Source organism: Cyprinodon tularosa, unplaced genomic scaffold, assembly GCF_016077235.1.
Source record: "Cyprinodon tularosa strain WSP-4 unplaced genomic scaffold, ASM1607723v1 ctg177, whole genome shotgun sequence".
NCBI lineage: Eukaryota > Metazoa > Chordata > Actinopteri > Cyprinodontiformes > Cyprinodontidae > Cyprinodon > Cyprinodon tularosa.
In genome coordinates, this window is record NW_024038589.1 from 1674595 (window position 1) to 1684527 (window position 9933).

A 9933-nucleotide genomic window follows, 5' to 3' on the forward strand; every position below is an offset into this window, starting at 1 on the left:
CGACATCAGAGATGTACAAAATGACAGCAGCATGTTATTTAACTGACTAAGGTAGAAACTGTGCAAAATCAGCATGAATGTAACAACTTGTTGAAGTTGTTGGGAACAGTGGTGGTTTTAAAGTCTTGCAGCAGCTGGGATGAAGGATCTGTGATAACGCTCCCTGGTGCATTTAGAGAGCAGCAGTCTGTCACTGATTGAGCTCTCCAGTTCTGCAACAGCTTCCTGCATGGGGTGGGAGATATTATCCAACAGAGATTTTATTTTAGTTAGGATCCTTTTGTTTCCCACCTCCTGCACCGAGTCCAGAGGGCATCCAATCACCGAGCTGGCCTTCCTGATCAGCTTATCCAGCCGCTTTCTCTCAGCCACAGACAAGCCACTGCTCTATAGAAGATGGCTGCTGCTACAACAGAGCCATAGAAGGTCTTTAGGAGCACCCCCTGCACTCCAAAAGTCTCCTCAGCAGGAAGAGTCTGCTCTGACCTTTCTCATACAGAGCCTAAGTATTGTGAGTCCAGACCAATTTGTTATTCAAATGAACACCTAGGTATTTATAATAGTCCACTATCTCAATGTCCATTTCCTAGATGTTCACCGTTGTCAGTGGGGTGGATCTGCTTCTGCGAAAGTCCACCACGACCTCCTTGGTTTTCCCTGCATTAACCAGAAGGTGGTTCTGCTGGCACCAGACCACCAAGTTCTGGGTCCACTGTCTGTACTCTGAGTAGTCCCCATCGTGATGAGGCCAACTATGACAGACAACTTCTGGAGGTGGCAGCATGGGGAGTTGATGGAGAAGTCTGTAGGGTAAAGGGTGAAGAGGAACACTGCCAGCACTGTTACCTTTGAGACCCCCATACTGCAAACCAACCTATCTGAGACACAGCCCTGTGCCCTCACATACATTACACGGCCATTAAGGTAGTCCAGAATCCACTTGGACGTGTGCCGGACCCCTCCTAACAGCTCAAGCTCCTACCTTAGGAGTCCTGGCTGGATGGTGTTGAAAGCACTGGAGAAATCAGGGAACATGATCCTCACAGTGCTTCCAGGTTTCTCTGGTGAGTCAAAGCTTGATGCAGAAGGAAGACTATGGCATTATCTGCCCAAATCCCTGGACGGTAGGCAAACTGCAGTGGATCCAATGAAGTCTTCATCAGGGGGCGTAGATGGTGTAAGACCAACTGTTCAAGGGTCTTCACCTGGTGTGAAGTCAGTGCTACTCGCCTGTAGTGCTCACTTTCGCAGATTTAGACTGGTTTGTGAAAAGTACTTGAGGGTAATGGTTGTATTGTGCATGTGGAAAAAGTTTTTTATCATTGAATTCATCTCATAAAAAATGGGAGCGAAACCAAAAGTGTTGTATTTATATTTTTGTTGAGTTTAGCTTTCTGGCAGTTTAGCTACAAACTAAAAAGGTCTTGGAATCTTATTTTCTATCCTTCGGACTGAGAGCAACAACTTTTTAATTTGCACCCTAAACAGCATGTTTGTGTTTATTTAATGCATCATTAGCTATAAACTCTTGCAGTTGTGAATGTTCATAATTGGAGATCTCCTTCCCTCCATTAATAATGCAAAGAGCTCGTAAAACTTTAATTTTCAACTTCAATGGATTAGCGGTAACTATCCGTCTATGCCTCTGTGTGTGCAAACAATAGGAGAGCTATTTATACACAACGGCTTTGGAGACTGTGAACCGCCATTAACGAAGTGACGGCAGACCCTGGAAAGAGAAACACTAAGGGACAGCTGAGGCATTTACAGAGCTGACTAATTAACAGGAGCAAGTGTATTTTTACCAGCTCAGTCTGTAGCAGATTGCTCTTAAAACACCTCACAGACTCTTTAGTAAAGTTCTACCTCCCTTCCCAGCATGACTTCCATTACATTTGCAGGCCAACTGCCACTTAAGCTTTAAAAGCTTAATCACCACTATTTCTTGCCTCATTCTGATCTTTATGTCAACCCTTGAAGCACTATATAAAATATTTAAGGCCTAATTAATAGAAATAATCAGAGGTTTCAAGTAGATTGTGTCTATCAATAACTCTTTTGAAGCTGACTGTCCTAAACTTCGCCATATTTGCAAGTAAACATATATTTTTGAGGTTTGCAGGAGAGCTCAGTATATGGGTTGCAGCCATGGTGGAGATCGCATGATGGTGGGGCCATCATCACATGCCGTACTTCTGTGAATTTTCCTTAATAGGTACACTTATTTTGTTTTTATTTTACCCTGTGGTCACAGCAGAGCTTAATGGTCACTGCTGTAACATTGGTTATGAAAGTACATGAAAGCTAAAAAAGACATATTTTGAGAGGGCAGTTTTTGGTTAGATGGAAATGAGCTAATGATGTGCACTTTGACATCTCTGGCCTTTTGTGGGCGAATCAGCAGCATTTTGATCCACTAGAGTCCAAAGATCCAGAAAGGAGAGACCTGAGGGAGAACAAAGAATATTCAGCAGCACGAACCTTCACAAATGTAAACGCAAATAAGAACTTTTACTCTGAATGAGAGGTCCATACAGAAGGTTTGACGAATGAACAGAAACAAAGAAAAAAGACAGTGGGTAATGGTAAATACATTTATTTTAATGTAACACATACTGTGTATAGTTCAGCTTGAATTTTCTAATTCAATCAAAAAGTACTTCATTAATCCCTCATCTGCTTTTTATTTTTTACAAGTTGTTGTAAATGTTGATAGTAAAATAATATGGATGAAAACCAACATCTTAATATCTGGGCAGTGGAGGCTAATCTTCACACCAACATGTCCTGGAAGACACCATGTTCTTTAGGCCTGCCAACCCACCACCCTTGAGTTTTCCAGCTTCCTTTAAATCTCGGTCTGCTTGTATGTCTGAAAGCATTTCACTAATGATTAATGGAAGAAATGGCTTGAATTTCTTCTTTCTCTCTCTCTGCATCCTCCGCATCTCAAGTAGTTAAAGTGTGATTTCAGCTTTAGAGATATTGAGGTGCTGGTGAAACTACATTTCTAAGGTCATGCATGATAAAAAAAAAATGTCCAAAAATGAAATGAAAATAATAAGAACAATCAGTCCATTTGTACTGCATGCACAAAAAAAGACATAAAAAATGAAAAAATTTGAAGAAATCAAGTTTAATCTGAATTCACCTTTCATTCATCTTATAATATTTCATCATTTTTTTTGTTTTTTTGTTTTTACCAGAAGAATGTACATTTTCTTTTCCAAATTCCTCAGATGTTTGTTGCTGTTTTTTTTGCTTTGTTTGTTTTTTTGTTTACAGACCCTTCAGGAGAACTTGCTGATTTTTTATTGGTCCTGGACTGGGCAAGCTATCCCAAAACATCTATCATCTAAAAAAGTTCATCTTTAGCTCTATAACCACCTTTCAATGAACTGATTAGTTTAATAATAATAAAAAGTTACTTTAGGACAGACATAAAGCATAATGTTTTGAAATTAGCAACATTTGTTCTATTATTGTTGCAAGAAAAATACACATTTTGTAAATAGAAATAATAGAAAATATGCAACCCAGAAATTAAACTCTGAAAAACATTTTAATAAAAAGAGCTTTTAAGATTAATTTTGCCATTTCCTCACATCTACATTTTTGGGAAATCCGGGTGTATGACAGGAAACAGTTCCAAGTTCAGTACAGGCAGAAACAAGCAGGAGTCCACAGACAGGTCAGGCAAACAGATCAAACAGGAACAGGCAGGCTCAGTGGTTGAGAGGCAGAACAGATCAGGGTCAGGTAATCAGAAACACTGAAGTACGCTAAATCACTCTCACTAGTGGCTTGAGGATAATCTGGCACTGCTGACTGGTTAGAGGGCTGTTAACATAGAAGCTAGAGCAGGTGGATAAAATGAACGGTAATGAGAAACTGGGTGGAGCTCAGCAGGTGAATCTAATGAGTAATCCAGCCAGTCATCAGCACCAAGATCAAGACAAAAGATCTGTTAAATGCAATTCATAAAACTCAGTAATAGAGAAATTTGGGAAAATGAAATTAGAAAAAATAAAATACAAAATAAGAAATCTAAGAAAAAAACTAATTTACTTTCAAAACCATTTTTGAATAAGATTTTTTTTTTTCAATTTCATTTATGTTTTGCAGTTTTTGATTTAATTTCCAGATAAAAAATTTGAATATTTTGTTTTAGCAAAATTGACTCCACATGTTGCCACCAAACATCCATGGATTTATCAGAACGAACACTTTCTCCCAAAAGGATAATGTAGCCCTAACTCTAGGAGCAGACTATACCACCACCCCACATCTCTGTAAACATAATACAGCTTATTGAAGGATCAGTAAGAGATTTACTAGCTTTATTAAGGACCAATTTAGCTGCTGTGTCAAAACCAGATCTCAACATTAGCAGCTCTCTTTAAATCAATACTCAGGACCTCAGAAAAAATGCCATCTTACCTCCCAAGGGCAACAGAACTGCAGCAGAAATTCTCCCCACAGCATAGCGAGGCTCCCTAATGGCCTGTTTTAATGAGACCATAGAATGCAAATGGGAGTTTAGTTGTGACTCCGGGCCCAGGCTAAACATTTGTCTCCGGAGCACGTGTGGCTGAATACTCCACCTCTGCAATTTTCCATTCTAGATGTAGACATAAAACCTGACCCAGAGGGAACACTGTGGGAAGTGCGGACTAATATTGTTGCACAACGATAAGCGCTGTCCATCCTGTGACACAGCGAGGCTTTGATAGTTTAAGGTAAAAAAGCTACTTAATGGAACCGTTACAACTACATCTGAAGATTGGGTGAAAGAAGAATGGAAGGATGTAGAACGAAATAAAAGAAAGAAGTGAATGGAGGGAGAAATGAATGAACAAAGTGAGTGAGGATATAAGATAAAATACGGAATAAAGGAGATTTAGATTGGAGAATATGTTAAAACTTAAAAGTATAACTAACTCTAAACTCTCCTGATGGTTTCCAGAAACCTTTGGTGGAAGTAACTCCGTGCTCTTTAGATATGTAACAGGTACTCTCCAGAGCTTGCAACATACTGCTCCAGGAAGCACAATATTTTTTTAAACTTTTATTAAAAAATATTTGGTACTTTCCTGGAGAATCATGGATTAACTGGTTTCTCTGGCAGAAATTATTGGGGACTTTCAGGTCTCTGGAGCAGCTCAGATGTAAACTAATCCTGAACCCTGAAACAGACTCGTAGTGTGCATGGATGCTGGCAGGGCCGGATTTCTGGATTTCTTTCCATTTTTGCCAGTAATATCTATTACAGCAGTCAGAAATCTGATAATCAGATCATTGTCTCCTGTTTGTATGCATCATCTAGTGTTATTTAAAAATAATAAGACATTTTATCTACATTGAAAGAGTTTGAATTTATACTTTTTGTACTCAACAGCCATGTAACCCGTGCTGCAGGAAAAATAACCAACAGAACAGCTTTAATAAACAAAATTATAAAATAAATTGGATAAAAACAGACATAATTAACACAAATTGTTACGGCTGCAGTGGGTTTCTGCACTTCCTTGCAGGGTTCTGGATGCAGGCCTTCTGCAGGTGTTCTATTTTGCCCTAATTGGTGCTTGTCTACTTTAAAGGCTGTCATACAAGCAGCAGACAGGAGGCTTCTCCTTCTTACCTCCTCAGAACCCCGCTTGGTTTGGTTTGGTTTGTATCCTATCCTATGGTTGGGTTTTGTTAGGTTTGTTGCATTTGCTTACTTCTGTTTAGTTATTGGTTTTGCATTAAGCCATATTCTATTCCCCATTTTATTTATCCCTTTTTCAGGTTTTGTTTTCTTTATTATGATTTAATAAATTCAATTTTCACTTTAGAGAAAATCCTTGTGTGGTCTCCTTTAATGTTACCCCCACCAAAAAAGCCTTGTGGACGTAACAAAATAAACAATAAAATATCAAAAAGTCTTTGTTCTCCAACCATTAGTCTCTTACTTGTCCGTGTCAATCTGGCCACAATTTTATCTAATTTGGAGTGTGAATTAGCATGATTTTGGTGATATTATGCGTATCATGATACGATTTATCCCAGTACACTAAAAAGGGTGATTTCTATAATAATATAGTTCTGGAAACAGAGCAGCTAATGGCTGGACTAGTGGCTGGAAATATGAGTTACATAAAAGTAAGACAATGATCTGCATGCTTTTCAGAATTTCTTTTCATTTAAGTCATTTTACCATATTTTAAATCAATACCAATAATGTGTAGTGAAATTTTACAATATTTGACAGAATGGAGTTGTTCTTCCACCCCTACATTTAACTGCTCTTGTAGCTTCGTCAGCTTGTAGCTTTGTCAGCATATGCCTTGGGCCGGCCCTGCATGCTGCTACAGTGCACAGAAAGCAGGAAGAGAGGATGTGACGCAAAAGCAGCACATCTGAGAAGAAGTGAAAGAAAATAAATGGTCTCATGGAGCTAACTTCTACTTAGCATGGGGCTAAGTAGCAACAAGAAATGCGCAAGATGGACTATCTTCCTTATTCGTTATTTATTCTTTTTGATCAACAGAATACTGTCCCTGAAAACAATCTGTTGCAACTTCATGACTGAATTGGCCTGGTCTAAAAATATCAGTGTGAAAGCAGACCAGGCCGGCCGAAGGTGGGAATTTTCTCACTTTAATTTATCTCTGGACCGGACCGGCGGTATGAATGCGGCCTTAAATAAGAAGATTTATAAACAGATCATAGTTTTTTTGAGAGGGTTTTTTTCTTTTGGGTGCAGGTGAGAAAGAGAATACATGGCTTTATAACAGCTTTCTTTCAATGCATTTAAGTTTGATAACCAAAATACAGCAGAAAGAAGCACAGAATAAAATAGAATATCGTTATTTTCACATTAAGGTTCAACCTTTTGGACATTTACTCTGTTGCAGTAAAGACACAGAGGATCCCTCCCAAAATGATTGACCTTTTCACTCACCACTCTGCCCCCCCCACCCCCCTGCAAATGACTCCACTGAAAAGACTATTATAGGTGTAATCCACTGCTCTATTAAAAACTCTCTTTTGAAGCGCGACAGGGACGCCAGTTTCTCCAAAACCCGCCACTGTTAGAGAGGCCGTGTTTAAACTGCTGTCTCTGTCTTGAGATGCGAAACCATGTTAGGTTACAGCGCTGCATCAGAATCCAGCATGAAAACAAAATGTGACGTCCGTCAGCTGATTGAAGGACATCTGGGGATCAGTTAGTGGGAGGAAAAATAGATTGAGCCTGGCAGGGGAGAAAGGAGAAGAGAGGAAGGAAACTGGAGGCAGTCTTCAGTCTCAAGGGGCTTGATGAATAGTTAACTAACATGGAACAAATGGCACAAACCCTGTTGGATGACAAACTGAGAGTAACACACAAAAGGAATGGCAGCAGAGTGCGTGGTCGAAGGGAGGAATACCCCCGCCCTGTCCTCGTTTACCTCCCTTCGTGCAGCAGGGATCTCCTGCATGTTGCTCTGCAGAGGCATGTCTGCTCTGACGTTATTCATCTAATCCATAGCCACAATAAATAAATAAAAATATGCAGGTCCAAGGTGATCGGCTTGATAATATTTCACAGTTTTTCGCACTCCTCTGCCCACGTATTTAACTCTTCAGGATGAAGGCAAAAAAAAGATTTTCTTCAGCGTGGCATAAGACGATCAGCTCATTTCCAGAAGAAAATCAGATTACAGTTTATAATAGCCTGAATGTCCATCAATGTTCAACCTGTGAAATGAAACCAAGAACAATTAATGATTAAATTAGTGCTTAGTCTTAAAAAAAGAGGGGAGAGAAGGGAATTTTAGTTTTTGAAAGTTTTTCCTAAATAGATTTGTTTGTATAAAGTTAAAATCCCTGAACATTTTAGCTTTACTAAATCATTAATCTAAGCTTTATTTGACATGTGTGCATACTCTTAGTGTTTCCTGGTGTAGTTATGGACAGAAATATCACCTGATTGATAAATGAGCCCCGCTCCAGCTGCTGTTTAGTCCCCGTTATTGTCTGAGACATCATAAATTGATTCATGTGGCTGTGAAGCTGCGTATAGATGAGCCTCGGCTTTCTGCTCTTCACGGCTAATGGATTCATGAGCACTTCTGTAAATAGGCCATGGCACATGAGCAGGCCAACGGCGGCAGCCACGCCATGAATTATGTATTAAGGTAAGTTCATAAACGACTTCCGACTTGTAGGAGGTTTTGCTGAAATCCAATTTTTTTTTTTAGGGAGGGAAGTTGGAGGCAGAACCTTCAAGGTTTGACATGAAATTATATATTTCAGCCTGACGTTATAGCATATCTACACCAATGCAGTTTGTGCAGAATGTCAGTCATCCTTTTTCTACCAATGTTAGATTATGATATTACTCTTTTCTTTTACAAAGAAAAATAAATTGGTGTTGCTTATTGATTTTTGTACATTGCATCCCTTAGAGTTCATTTTTCATGTCTTGTATTTGTTTAACCCATTGCATATTTCCTCTCTCCTCCACTTGTCTGTTTTTTTAATTTTTTTATTTATATTTATAGATATTTATATTTATAGATTTTGGAAGTAATCAGGAGAAGGTAGACCTGGCCAGTTCATGGTCTCTAATTGCACAAAGTTGGCATGGATAACAGTTTTTTTTCCTTATCACATTAAATCATCATTTACAAATCAATTTCAATTGACAGCACTTGTCTGACAACATGAAGTAGACCAGGGGTGGGCGATTCCAGTTCCTGAGGGCCGGTATCCTGCCACTTTTAGATGTGCCTTTGGTTCAACACACCTGAATCAAGTCATTAGATGATTGAGAGGACCCTGGAGGAACTGACTGCCTACTGAGAAGGTAACTCAACCATCTGATTCAGGTGTGATGGACCAAGGATGGATCAAAAAGTTGCAGGAAACCGGCCCCCAGGAACTGGAATTGCCCACCCCTGAAGTAGACCATAAAGAAATTTTAAAAAGCAACACACCATGTCCTACTTAAAGAAATCTAAAAGTTCTGAGGAAGATTAGGTAAAATGAATAGCTTTTATGGGAACGTTCCCATAAAAGCCACTGAAAAAACACAGAATTGGCTCATATTACCCAAAGCAAATCTTGATTATCCCAAATGGCATTCAGGAAAATCTTTTTTTGGAATCCCAAAAAAAGAAAATTAAAAACAATCCACTGGACTTTGTTTCCAAGTTTGAAGACGTTTCACTTCCCATCCAAGAAGGTTTTTCAATAAAAAATGTCAGGAAGGGGTCCTGACACTTTTGATTGAAATGATTGAAATGGCCTTTTGGATGAGAACTGAAACATCTTCAAAGTCCAGTGGATTGCTTTTAATCAACAGCTGTAAATTTGTGGGAGTATCAGGGACGTTGTTTTAAAAAGCCTAAATCAGCTAAATGGGGGCTACCTGATGGGCTGTTTACGTTCAGCTAAAAGAACCGAGCATCTATTATGATGCCCATGACAAAGAACTCCCTGATGTTGTGTTAGGGACAAAAAGAGCCAACATGACCTTTAAATAATCCTCAGGCTCAATGAAAAGTGCCACATTTGCTGTTTGGGGCATTGAAGTGACCGACAGCGGGCCTGTGAGGAGCTGGTTCCTAAATGACTCGGTCCAGAAAAACCTGTGTGACGGCCAGAAAAAAAACATGACAAACACTTCAGGGATCTGATGCATAAATAAATAAAAAATGTAATAAATTAATCATCAAAAAGCACAAAAAAATAAATCATCGCTTCAGTAAAAGCAAGAGAGCTAATCCATTGTAACACAAATGGTAATAATGCTCTCATTGATGAGAAACCAAAAAACATGCCATTAGCTTCCGTTTGACAGAAAAGCAAATTTCTTTTTATTTATTCCTCACATCGTTAACGAGGGATGTGCAAGGCAAGGCAATTTTATTTCTATAGCACAATTAAGTACTTTGACAATTTAAA